Source organism: Rattus norvegicus, chromosome 6 (assembly GCF_021556685.1).
Source record: "Rattus norvegicus strain SHRSP/BbbUtx chromosome 6, alternate assembly SHRSP_T2T, whole genome shotgun sequence".
NCBI lineage: Eukaryota > Metazoa > Chordata > Mammalia > Rodentia > Muridae > Rattus > Rattus norvegicus.
In genome coordinates this window covers 85564924-85579023 of record NC_141539.1, presented here as the reverse complement: position 1 = coordinate 85579023, position 14100 = coordinate 85564924, and positions in this window count along the sequence as shown.

Below are 14100 nucleotides of genomic sequence, written 5' to 3'. Positions count from 1 at the left end.
AGTAATCTTTTTACAAAGGGGGAAAATAATCTATAGACTTTGAGGTATTGTCCACCACAAAGTATTTGTTAAATAATCAAGTAAAAATATTTCCTCATCTAATAGATTTTTTTGTTATATTCCTGAACAGAGGACCCTCTGACTAGTGATGACAGACTCAATCTTAAAATTTTGGTATAGCTAACTAAAAAGTAAGTGGATGAGCCAGAAGCCATATATTTCTTCGTAGTCACTGAAATTTTTCTATATTTTATATTGAACTAACTTAATGTAGAATTTCCATCTTATTTTATTGTAATTGAAGTTGGTGGAAGGTAAAGGGAATGTGTGTGTTCTGGACAATCAGAACTGGGACTTTTAAGAACTCAAAATATCACTATTTGCAGATGATATGATAGTATATTTAAGTGATCCCAAAAGTTCTACCAGAGAACTACTAAAGCTGATAAACTACGTCAGCAAAGTGGCTGGGTATAAAATTAACTCAAATAAATCAGTAGCCTTCCTCTACACAAAAGAGAAAGAAGCCGAGAAAGAAATTACGGAAACGACACCCTTCAAAATAGACCCAAATAATAAAAAGTACCTCAGTGTGACTTTAACCAAGCAAGTAAGAGATCTTTACAATAAGAACTTCAAGCCTCTGAAGAAAGAAATTGAAGAAGACCTTAGAAGATGGAAAGATCTCCATGCTCATGGATGGCCAGAATTAATATAGTAAAAATGGCCATTTTACCAAAAGTAATCTACAGATACAATACAATCCCCATCAAAATCCAATTCTTCAGAGAGTTAGACAGAACAATTTCCAAATTCATCGGGAATAACAAAAAACCCAGGATAGCTAAAACTATCCTCAAAAATGAAAGGACTTCAGGGGGAATCACTATCCCTGAACTCAAGCAGTATTTCAGAGCAATAGTGGTAAAAACTGCATGGTATTGGTACAGAGACTGTCAGATAGACCAATGGAATAGAATTGAAGACCTAGAAATGAACCCACACACTTGATTTTTGACAAAGGAGCCAAAACCATCAAATGGAAAAAAGATAGCATTTTCAGCAAATGGTGCTTGTTCAACTGGAGGTCAACATGTAGAAGAATGCAGATTGATCCATGCTTATCACCCTGTACAAAGCTTAAGTCCAAGTGGATAAAGGACCTCCACATCAAACCAGATACACTCAAACTAATAGAGGAAAAAGTGGAGAAGCATCTCGAAAACATGGGCACTGGAGAAAATTTCCTGAACAAAACACCAATGGCTTATGCTCTAAGATCAAGAATCAACAAATGGGATCTAATAAAACTGCAAAGCTTCTGTAAGGCAAAGAACACTGTTGTTAGGACAAAACGACCACCAACAGATTGGGAAAAGATCTTTACCAATCCTACAATAGATAGTGGCCTTATATCCAAAATATACAAAGAACTCAAGAAGTTAGACCGCAGGGAGACTGATAACCCTATTAAAAATGGGGTTCAGAGCTAAACAAAGAATTCACAGCTGAGGAATGCCGAATGGCTGAGAAACACCTAAAGAAATGTTCAACATCTTTAGTCATAAGGGAAATGCAAATCAAAACAACCCTGAGATTTCACCTCACCCCAGTGAGAATGGCTAAGATCAAAAACTCAGGTGACAGCAAATGCTGGCGAGGTTGTGGAGAAAGAGGAACACTCCTCCATTGTTGGTGGGGTTGCAGACTGGTAAAACCATTCTGGAAATCAGTCTGGAAGTTCCTCAGAAAATTGGACATTGAACTACATAAGAACCCAGCTATACCTCTCTTGGGCATATACCCAAAAGATGCCCCAACATATAACAAAGACACATGTTCCACTATGTTCATAGCAGCCTTATTTATAATAGCCAGAATCCAGAAAGAACCCAGATGCCCTTCAACAGAGGAATGGATACAGAAAATGTGTTACATCTACACAATGGAATATTACTCAGCTATCAAAAGCAATGACTTTATGAAATTCATAGGCAAATGGATGGAATTGGAAAATATCATCCTAAGTGAGGTAACCCAATCACAGAAAAACACACATGGTATGCACTCATTGATAAGTGGCTATTAGCCCAAATGTTTGAATTACCCTAGATCCCTAGATGCCTAGAACAAATGAAACTCAAGAAGGATGACCAAAATGCAAATGCTTCACTCCTTCTTTAAAAGGGGAACAAGAATACCCTTGCTAGGGAACAAGAATACCCTTGCTAGGGAATAGGCAAAGTTTAGAACAAAGGCAGGAGAAGCACCCATTCAGAGCCTGCCTCACATGTGGCCCATACATATACAGCCACCCAATTAGATAAAATGGATTAAGCAAAGAAGTGCAGGCCGGCAGGAACCAGATGTAGAGATCCTGAGAAACACACCCAGAGTAAAGCAAATACATAGGCAAAGGCCAGCAGCAAACGACTGAACCGAGAATGGGACCCCCTGTTGAAGGAATCTTACAAAGGATTGAAAGGGCTTGAAGGGGCTTGAGACCCTATATGAACAACAATGGCAAGCAGCCAGAGCTTCCAGGGACTAAGCCACTATGGAAAGACTATACATAGACGGACCCTGGGCTCCCACCTCATAGGTAGCAATGAATAGCCTTGTAAGAGCACTAGTGGAAGGGGAAGCCCTTGGTCCTGCCAAGACTGAACCCCCAGTGAAGTTTATTGTTGGGGGGAGAGTGGTAATGGGGGGAGAATGGGGAGGGGAACACCGATAGAGAAGGGGAGGGGAAGGGGTTAGGGGGATGTTGGCCTGGAAACCAGGAAGTGGAATAACAATCGAAATGTAAATAAGAAATACTCAAGTTAATAAAGATTAAAAAAAAAGGAAGTCTGATCATTAATCTGAAGTCCTTCTTTCTTTCCAAATTGCAGCTACTATGCACCTGGAGCCCACATTAACACAACAGAGTCCAAGGTGGAGTCTCCCTTCTATTGTCCCTCCTACCCCCTTGATGTGAGCCATTTGTCTGACCTAATAAAGTTTGTTGGTTTTGTTCTGTTTTTTTTCCTTCTTTTTCATCTCCTTTTCTTTTGCTGCCCCTTCATCAATCTGCAATTTACTTTCAGTTTGTGTTTTTTTCCAGGATCTGTAATGGCTACTTTGTGCTCAGACACCTCAACATTTCTTCTTGCACTCTTGTGCAAATGGCAGTAGATTTAGTATCTGACCTAGGATCTGCAATTCCTACATTCTGTTTGAGATCCTCATGATCTCTGGTACTTTCATTCTCAGGCTGCTGCTGCTTTTATGTCCCCTCCCTCCTTTATCTGGCTATCACATTCTGGCAGGACTTCTCTTTCTTTCAACTATTTCAACAGTTATCTTACTGTCCTGACTGAGTGGGTCTTCTTTCTCAGATTCACAATTCTTTATCCCCTCTGGTTGAACTTATGAACTTAGCACTGTCCCTGGTTGACTACTCATCTAAGATCCCCAATAACAAATAAAACTAAGAATTTTAAAAAACCAATAGATGTGAATCTCATATTTTTAATTTAAGAGATAAAAAGAGACAAACTGTCAGGATAGTTAGAGTATAACACTAACTAATTTCTTATTAATCTGGCGCTCTTTGTTATAAATCACAGTCAGCTAAACTCATAGATACAATTTATATAAGTAGGATGTACATACTTTGATCAGTCTTCACAAAGGTATGCACTTAAATAACTATAATCAAAAGATTGAAACACATAATACTTCTGTCACCTTGGCATTCTTTCACTCTTTCTAGGTGGAAAGGTCTAACATTTCTAGGACCCAAGTCATCATTGTCATAATAGGGAATTGTCTTAAAAATATATATCATTTGTATCAGATAACACATTATTTTGTACATCTGAATAATTTAAGCAGCACAATAGTTTGAGTTAATTTATGTTGATATTGTCTTTTGTGAGATATAGAAGAAGAAACCCTTTATTTAAACTTGGATTTGTGCTATTTATGTTCAGTTAAAAGAAAAGCTGATGAAAATCTTCTTACAGAAATTTGCTTTGTAGACATACTTGTATATTCACTTAGTATATCACTATGAAAAATATTCTGAACCACAATGCAGTTCAGAGTGAAGTCATCTAAAATTTGATAAATTTACTTCAAGTGGAAATGTTTCCGCAAACTGGAAAACATCCAATGAGTTATATTTAGCAAAAAATTTTTATTAAATTCTAATTGAATATGTTCTTACAGAAAATAATCACGTACTTGTTAGTAATACTGAGATAATTATAATTTAGGTAATGTAGAAGAGGAGATGGTTGATGCCAATGACAGAAAATCAGGTTTGTAGTATTTCTGTTTATCATAGAAACAAAATGCATAATGGAAGAAATTTATGGTAGGGCAAGTTTATTTCAGCTCACAGTTTATATAGAACAGCTCTAATAAAACATGGCCCCCAGGATAGTGAGTTTAGGATTCTTAAAATTTTAGTTGACAAGGAGGCAGAGAAATAGACCACTAGAATAGAAGCTGATCTAGCTTTAAACCCTCAGGACTTAGCATTATTGACTCATATCATGCCCCAAAAGGTTCTCAACTTCTTAAGACAAAACTGGCTAGGGACCAAGTGTTGAAAGACATGAGCCAGTAGGAAACATATTACATACAAATTATAACACAAAGTATCTTTTACAATGTTGTGCAATTATTTTTCAGATAGTATTTTGTTCACAGACTGGTTATCATACAGACATAATGTGATACTGGTCAACCTAATTTAACTCTAAGCTTAGGGTCATTTTATTTGTATATTCCTAATTTTGAGATCACAGAGAATGGCTGTTCTGAGTCGTGGTCAACATTGTTAACATCATTCTCTTTAACAGTGCTGGAATAAGACAGTCCTGTATACCAACCATGTCGAATTTTATCAAGTAAATTAGAAAAAGAGTGAATTTTTAGTATAGTATTGTATAGAAATAGTTCATATTGATTAACAAGGTATACGAGATTTTCCTTGGCATAGATAACCTCGTGGGAAAAATACAGTAATGTTATTTGGAAATAGAGACAGTAATAAGCCGCATTCAAACAGTTAATTTTTTTGTCTACTGTACAGAAAGATCATAAATACATGAACTGTATAAGATAACAAGTTTGTTCTTAAATACTCTGAATTATAAGTGCATGTAGAAATACCTAAGCACTGGATTAAATGACAACATTTAAATACAAGTTAAAATTGTAGTAAGATAAAGATGATGTCTGATGCTACTTATACTACTAGTAAATGAGAAATGAGACTGCTATTCTAGAACCCTATGAATTATTATATTGATGTACACTGATAATATATAGATATAGAGATCTTTAGTATAATCTACATTTAAAACAAAATTACTCTCTCTACTCTCTTTGCCCCGCTGTACTGAAAGTTTTCTGTCAACAAGACAAAAACAAGTGTCATCCACGAAGAGGAAAACTCAACTTAGGAAGTGCCTTCATCTGAATGGCCTATAGCTAACCCAGTGGGATATTTCCAGAATTAAAATGAATATGATATGAGAGTGCCCAGTCTACTGTGGGAGGGAGGTATCATCCCTGAGCAGGTAATCTCAGAACAAAAGGAGGTATAAGAAATGTACCTCAACAGACTCAAGAGAACAAGGTGAGAAGCAGCATTCCTCCACTGTTTCTGCTTGAGTCCCTAGCATGCTCTCAGTATCCATGACATGGAGGTAGAAGAATGAATCCTGTCTATCCAAGTTGCTTTAGGTTATGAAATAAACACAGAAATAAAAGTAGATTAGCATAACATCAGAATTCCTTTTGAGTAAAGCATCATATAACTGTATATATGCTTATTTTAAACATGTGACGACAGCGACAATAATGATATAAAAGGACAACATTGACAATAATAATAATTCAGAGTACTTCATAGCATCATGACATCAACAAAAATTATCGATTTTTAAATTTTTAATTTTGATTCATTGTTTTAGTTCTGAAGACACAAACTCTTTTCCAATCCTCCGGGGAATCTATTGGAATTTTCTGTTTGGAAAAACAGTGGTCCTCTGTAAAGATTGCCTGGTTATCAAACTCATGGTTTCAATTCTACTGCTGACTTCTCAGAGATCACAAAAGCCTGCTACTATGTGTGTGTGTGCTCTAAGGTATTTCCTCCTAAATGAGGACTTTAAAATACTATGCCACTGGTGTGTTGAGATAATGTTTCCCAAAGCGTTGCAGAGTCTTAAATCTGAAAACTACATGGACAGGGAAATGGTTTATTATAGAGTCACAGCTCTATGCCTTTTATTTTCTAGGAGAAATTACCAAATTATTATTCTTTCATTAATAACTAAATACATTGCTTTGTAGTTTCTAAAGGATGGTCCCTGTAGACAAGGACAATTGAACACAGTTAAAAAGGAAGCAGATTTTAATTTATTTTCTGTTGGCAACCAAAGGAATGAATTCTTACTCTTATTTATTTTTATTTAATCTGTGAGACTGATGGCTCCCCAGTGAGAAGATAATATAAATTCTACATCAGAACATTGTTTTAGCATCCCTTATACACAATAATAGGTTATTACACAGAAGTCTCTTGTGTCAGGCTCTAGTCACTGTGGAGAAAACTTTTTTTTACCAGTGTGTGAATTTTGAATGTCTTTTTCTTATTGAGACACATCATAGGTTCCACAATGGTCTGATACACAAGCCATCAGGTAATATGCATCCTGGAAATGATATCTGATCATGCCATGTGCCTTGTGGCATGGAGATTTATTTCAAGGCAGGTTTATTGCTTTTGATTACATTATGTATATACAAGAAATCCTTCAGGGTCTATTTTTAAAATCACCACCTTAGCAATGGGTTACTGAAAGTTTGAAGAGGATCCAACTCCTGCTTTTGCCTTATTCTTACTGATTTTCTAGTTTATTCTGGTGTTTTGCTAAACTTCTATTACTCTGTTGTCTTTGGATTTTTTTATTGTAAATTGTTATTGTTTTGAGAGATTTATATAGTACTGTATTTACATAATTTCCACTCATCTTTATTTCCTTTTCAACTCCTCCTGAGTATTGTCCATTTTCTAATTTATGATGTCTCCTTTAACTATTGCCAGCACCCCCTACACACACACAAACGCACATCATACACAACTCCCCCACATGCATGTCCATTTAACATTGCTCATAGGTACATGTGTTTCAGTCTCACCACTTTGGATTAAGCAACCTATCAGGGGGTTGTCCCCAGGAAAAACTCATTTTCCCCCTTTCAGCAGCCATTCCTTGGTTATGGCTTTTTGACAACATATGAAATCTTTTGTGATTTCCTTTTCTTTTTTTTTTTTTTTTTTGTGTGTTCATAATTCTTTTTTTTTTTTTTATTAACTTGAGTATTTCTTATATACATTTCGAGTGTTATTCCCTTTCCCGGTTTCCGGGCAAACATCCCCCTCCCCCCTCCCCTTCCTTATGGGTGTTCCCCTCCCAACCCTCCCCCCATTGCCGCCCTCCCCCCATAGACTAGTTCACTGTGGGTTCAGTCTTAGCAGGACCCAGGGCTTCCCCTTCCACTGGTGCTCTTACTAGGATATTCATTGCTACCTATGGGGTCAGAGTCCAGGGTCAGTCCATGTATAGTCTTTAGGTAGTGGCTTAGTCCCTGGAAGCTCTGGTTGCTTGGCATTGTTGTACTTTTGGGGTCTCGAGCCCCTTCAAGCTCTTCCAGTTCTTTCTGTGATTTCCTTTTCTTATGTTTGTATAGCAACTAACATTGTCAATTTAAAGATCATGGCTATGCAACCATATTGTTCAGACTGCATGGGTGCAATTACTCTGTCATATGTAAAAGCCACTATCTTTCAATGGATATCCTGCTCCTTTGTCTCTCACCCTTTCTACCCCATCTACCATTTTTGCTAAGCCTTTCTGAGAGCAGGAGTTTGCAGTTTAGATTCATCAACTTGCACCTGAAGCCTCACAGCCACTTATACTCTGTCCTGAATCAGCCATAGATTTCTGTTACAGGTGGTTGTTATTCCTTTTACTGTACTATATCATCAATCAGTGTCTTATTATTTATACATTATGAAGCTGAATGATTAAAAATGCCTACTTAACAGAAGAATCTAAGACAGTTGTACACTTATGCCGATTTTTGTTGTATTCTTTTGTATTGATGACAATGTAAATTTCTACTGCATAACTATTTGTACTGTACAAAATATAAAATTAAACAAATATATGCAGCTATATATGTTTTTCCTTATCATTGATTGTGTTAATTTTAAATGATGTTTTTTAAAGAACAGCCATGTATAATACAAAGATTTAGGACCATAATAGAAAATGAAGTAGGATTACTATAAAAGATCTGAGATCAAAATAAAATTTGTTGTTTTATTGAAAATTGCAATATAGGTAGTATATAAGATAATATAATCTTATTAGAGAGACTAATGTAAATTTTTTAAAGTATTAGCAATTTCATATGAAAAGAGGACTGACTGTATTCTTTCAAAATTACCTGAATACACAATGTAGGAAAACTTGTTTGAATAAATGATTTTATATTAATTTACTTGATTAAAGGCATTGTACATTTTCTACTTTCTATTAAGAGATCATGTAACAGCAATAAAGGAAAAACCTTATTTATCGTTTATATATTGTTCAAGACAAAAAAATTCAACAAAAAATGAAATAAGAATGGAGAACAGAGGTTTTCTAGCTGTCATCTCCTGATTGACATACAGAAGAGTGTTACCAATGTTTTATCTGAATGAGTCTTTGTGACATGAAAAGTATACAGCTAAGAAAAGGTAATGAAACCTTGCAACTGACCTTGCTTATTATTGTATTAGCATCAAGCTTCATATTCTAATCATTTGGGAGATACATAATTTGAAGAGGTTCTGGTTTCAATATGTAAACTGATGTTGTTAATTTCTAATATCAATTGTTAAGGCATGAATGGAAATGGAGGACCATGATGAAATCCTAACTGTAAGACTGCCTCAAGTCACATACTTATTCCTTGTTTTACTTGACACTCAATAGATGTTGTACTGACATAGTAACTAGTTATAAAACTGTTGTGAACTCATGGTGCATATTTTTATTGAATGACCATTTATATACTATGCTTGAATTTGTATGTAAGATTGTAAAGTTAGACTGTTGGTTCTTCATTTTCAACATGATTTACTTTAGATTATTTAAAGGTGTTTGTATCTTGAGACCAATTTTAGATAATTTCTAAATTAAAAATGCAGTAACACTGTTACTGTTACTAATAAGGCAAGGATAAAATGAACTTAAGTTTGTGTATGTAACTTAGTTACATAAATTTTACTACTCTGTTGCTTCAACATAGAGTTTCATTATCTTTTGCTTCAGCTCTGTCATGATACTTTACTTTCCAAACATGTAACCTTTCTTCATATTCATATTAATATTGAGAGAGACATTGGGACTTCTTTGAGTAATGCATTTATAATTGAGCTGCATGTGTATCATCCAAATACTTAATGTCCACCATCACAGTTTCAATATATAAAGTCTAGGTTGAGACTTGAAATTTTTCACTCCTGAAGCCAACTGTAATCAAAGTACCTATAAGACATTCCTGAGAAGCCTCTGACAGGCAGGCTTAGATCTAGAATAGCAGAGAAGAAGTCTGGGTATAAAGACCAGGAGAGCTTGCAAAGGTGCAGGATTCCTTTTTTGTATGAGCTGAAAATTAAGAAAATACAGTTGTAGAAAGGAAGCTACTTGTCAAAAACCAGAGAAGAAACACTAAGGAAATGGAACCTGAACTTTTGAGTCCAAGAGATATTAGTGAGACAAAGAGCTCAGAGCAGAAATCTTGCAAAATGAACAAAAATTCCTATCTACGCTTATAGTCCCAAACTTCTTTATTATTCTCCCTCAATATTTAAAATTAAAACTATTTTCAGAGGAAGAAAAGAAAGATAAAATGAGAAAGGAAACTTCATAGAGACAGTTTATCTCTACATCAAAAGGTCAAGATCCGAAGAGACTTTATGCTGCCAGCCTGCTGGTTCAAATCTATTGGACATTTACAATACCATCAAATATTACCTAAGAACATTGATTCTGGGCCAGCTGAAACACAAGTAACTACAATATGACACTATTAATCCTTTAAACATTCTTTTAGCTACTGTAGCTTCATATGTTTGTTTCACGACTCTTACCTTTTTCTGTAGTAAATAGGATACTGGACTGTGTTGGCAGTTTTTTCAGCATCAATGGGATAAGATATGCACATCTACTCTCTTTTCTTTTCTTCCCCTAAGATCACCTTTTGAAATGAATTCTACTCTCCTGATTGAGTGGACTTTTAACTATAAATATGACTACTATTCAGAACATAGAGTAGTGATGTGCTTTTTTAAGTTTTACCAGTCTCTTTCCAGAGTTAGAGTCTAGGATAATGAAGAAGAGTGAGAAATGCAAACAGGAGTAGATTTATTAAGGAATAACAGGGAAAACTTTCAAATGTGTGGAGTTGTCACAAGCAAAACCTACCATAATACTATGCCATCTAATTTAGTAGCCGTTCATGGTCCATATGGTGAAAACAACTGATATGCTCTGTAAATTCATACTGAGCTTGGTCTTCTTTGTGCTTCTCATAATTCATGACAGCAAAAGCCCTACACACTGTTTGTATGGTCCATTGACCTAAGGAAATCAATTGTGAATTGTTTTCCCAGTCAGAGTCTCATAAGTTATAGGCACTTCCATCCACTATCCCTCCCACACATATTACTAGTTTTATAGGCTATTGATCACACCACTTCCCTTTCTTATTCTTGGGCTACATGACTAATACATGATTTATCATAAAGCCTTACACTTTCTTCCCAGGGAAGGTACTCTCGTCTCAATAGGACATTCTAGATCTTAGAGAGACATGTAATATTAAGACATTTAAGCCAGGAGGAATACTTACAGGTAGTTTTACATGACTGAGTGGTGTGCTTGCAACTGTCCTATCTGGTTTTATAACTTGCCTCTGAAGGAGGAGCTGCCTACTCTGGTGGCAAGAAGCCAGGGCTGTCAGCAGCCTACATTTTCAAATGTGTCACCATTGATGTCTTGCATATTGGTAAATCATGTTTATTGCTAGTTTATATCCTAGTTTCAGACAGGCAATAGGTGACTTTAATATAGGGAGAAAATTTTGTGCTTAAACAATAACAATCAATGTGAAACATAAAAAAAGATATCTGATACAATGAAGAAAGTCCTTTTGTTCTACCAGAAGAGCATATTTTAGAAGTGTGGTGGGAGCCTTACTAATGTAATAAAATATGAATTAGAATCTAGGGAAGAAGTTTTACAGAAACAAATTTTAAAAGGTGATGCTTATGAACAAAATATGGGCATAATTCTGACAAGATTGCCTCCAGAGTAAAAGAGGTATGTATCGAGAGAGGAAAGAGATTTGTGAAAACAAATCCAAAAGGGAGTCAGACAATAATGAGACGAGAGCAGGAAAGTGACCCTCAGCATTCTGAAATTCACACGGTACATGCAGTCCACCAGAGAAAAAGAAAGGGGTCTATGAGTCCTTTACTGTTTGTCATGTGATGCTTTCAAAGAGTTGACAATCTCAATAAAAAGTAAGCTCTCTATCCAATTTCAGTCATAAGTACACTGCAGGCTGCCTGTGAACCCATTTTCCAGGCTGGCTGCCCAGTGGAGCTCACACTCCTCCCTCCTTATACTCAGCTGAGACATGAAGTGGTTTTATACCACAGTAGAACTTTTGTAGAAATCTGAATAAATAACAATGCTTACTTAAATGATATACTCTACAACTCTTATGTAGATCAAAATTGCATTTGGTTTGTATGTTTATGGATGTGGTCACCTTGTTTGAACCCGGCGTCCTGTCATTACCTTGCACCTAAATTGTATTAAGCACTACACAGTTATATTCCAAATCACATCTGTAATTGCCTAATGTACAGAGACTATGAGGTTTTTCTTTAAGAGGCAACCTGGGATCCTTAAATCATAATATGAATCATGCCTTCGTTGAAGAGGTTATAATAAATCTACCGTGTGGTAAATCCTGTTAGAGAGCTGAAATGCAGAGCAGAGAGATTTCTCAGCAGTTAAAGCACTGACTGCTCTGCACGAGGTTCCAGGTTCAGTTCCCAGAACACTTGTGGAAATTCACAACTGCTTACAGCTTCAGTGCCAGGGAATTAGAAGACCAATTCTGAGCTCTGCAGGCACCAATAATGCAAACGGTGCATTGCATGCATGCAAATTAAAACTAATACCGATAAAATAAAATGAATGAATCTATAAGGAGAAGCTTTAGTAATAGACTCAGTTGTTCTACTTTTATCAAATTTTTCTTCTTTGTTCTTTAATAAAATAGTTATGTGAGAGCCTTTCCTAAATTAAAAAAAAAGTTTGGTATTTAAAATGTTCTTCACGATTCTGGTCTCCATCTGCACCCAGAGCTAAGGCTGTCCCACAGCCGTCCGGAACCAAAACCTGCCCACAGAGAGCTGGTCTGCCAGGAGCATTCTCACTCCTAAGCCCATAGTTAAAAACCCACTTTCTCTCCACTGACTGTCCAAAGAGAGACACTCCAGGAACCCAAAGGGGAAAAGGAAACGCAGAGCAGCCTGGGACAGGACATTGTCAGTCTCCATGGGAGCCCAGACCTAAGTCTGTCCCAGAGTCTTCTGAACCCAAAATCTTCCCAGAAAGAGCTGATCTCCCAGGAGTGCTCTTACTCTTAAGATCACAGGCTCACAGGCCCACAGGAGGGGCAAACTCCAGTCAGAGACATCGAGACAACTAAAATCAGAGATAACCGTATGGTGAGAGGCAAGTGCAAGTACCTAAGCAACAGAAACCAAGACAACTTCCCAGTTCTCCCACCACAGCAAGTCCTGGATATTCCAACGCACCAGAAAACAAGATATGGATGTAAAAATCACATCTCATGATTGAACAAAAACACACAGGATTTAAAATGAAAATAGAAACAATAAAGAAAGCACAAAGGAAGACAACCCTGGAGATACAAAACCTAGGGAAGAGATCAGGAAGCATAGATGCAAACATCACCAACCAAATGCAAGAGATATATAAGAGACTCTCACCCACAGAAGTTACCACAGAAAACATTGACACAACAGTCAAAGAAAATGCAAAAAGCAAAAAGCTCCTAACCCAAAACATCCAGGAAATCCAGGACACAATGAGAAGAACAAAGCTAAGGATAATAAGTGTAGAGGAGACAAAAGACTCCCAAATTAAAAGGCCTGTAAATACCTTCAACAAAATCATAGAACAAAACTCCCCTACCCTTAAGAAAGAGATGCCCATGTACATACAAGACTACAGAACTCCAAATAGATTGAACCAGAAAAGAAATTCCTCCCATCACATAATAGTCAAAACAACAAATGCACAAAAAAGAAAATCTTAAAAGGAGTAAGGGGAAAATGTAAGTAACATAAACCACCAACCAATGAGTACACATGGAGGGACCCATGGTTCCAGCCACATATGAGCAGAGGATGGCATTGTCTGGCATCTATAGGGGGAGAAGCCTTTGGTCCTGTGAAGGCTTGCTTTCCCAGTGTAGGGGAATGCCAGGGTGTTGAGATGGGGGTTTGTGCATGGGAGTGGGAGCATCCTCACAGAAGCAGGTAGAGGGAGAAGGGTGTATGAGAGAGGGGGGAAAGGATAACATTTGAAATGTAAATACATAAAATATCTCATAAAGTTCAAATTAAAAAAGAATTTAAAGCCAGGGTTGCCTCAAAACAACACAAATACACAAATAAGGTAATAATACTTACCTTACTTCTTTGCACATTTTTTTAGACTTAAGAGTCTGTGTACAATGATGTAGAAGGATTCAGATGCAGATGAAAATGGAGAGGTTACACATTATATTGCTCCAAGTACAATTCACTGTGAATAGGATATGGTACTTACATTGAGACAGAATATAAGTTTTAATTAATTTTGTGCTAAAAATTTCATCTAAAGTAATACAATGTCAATATAAAGAGTTTGGAAGTTTTTATAAACTGGAAGTCAT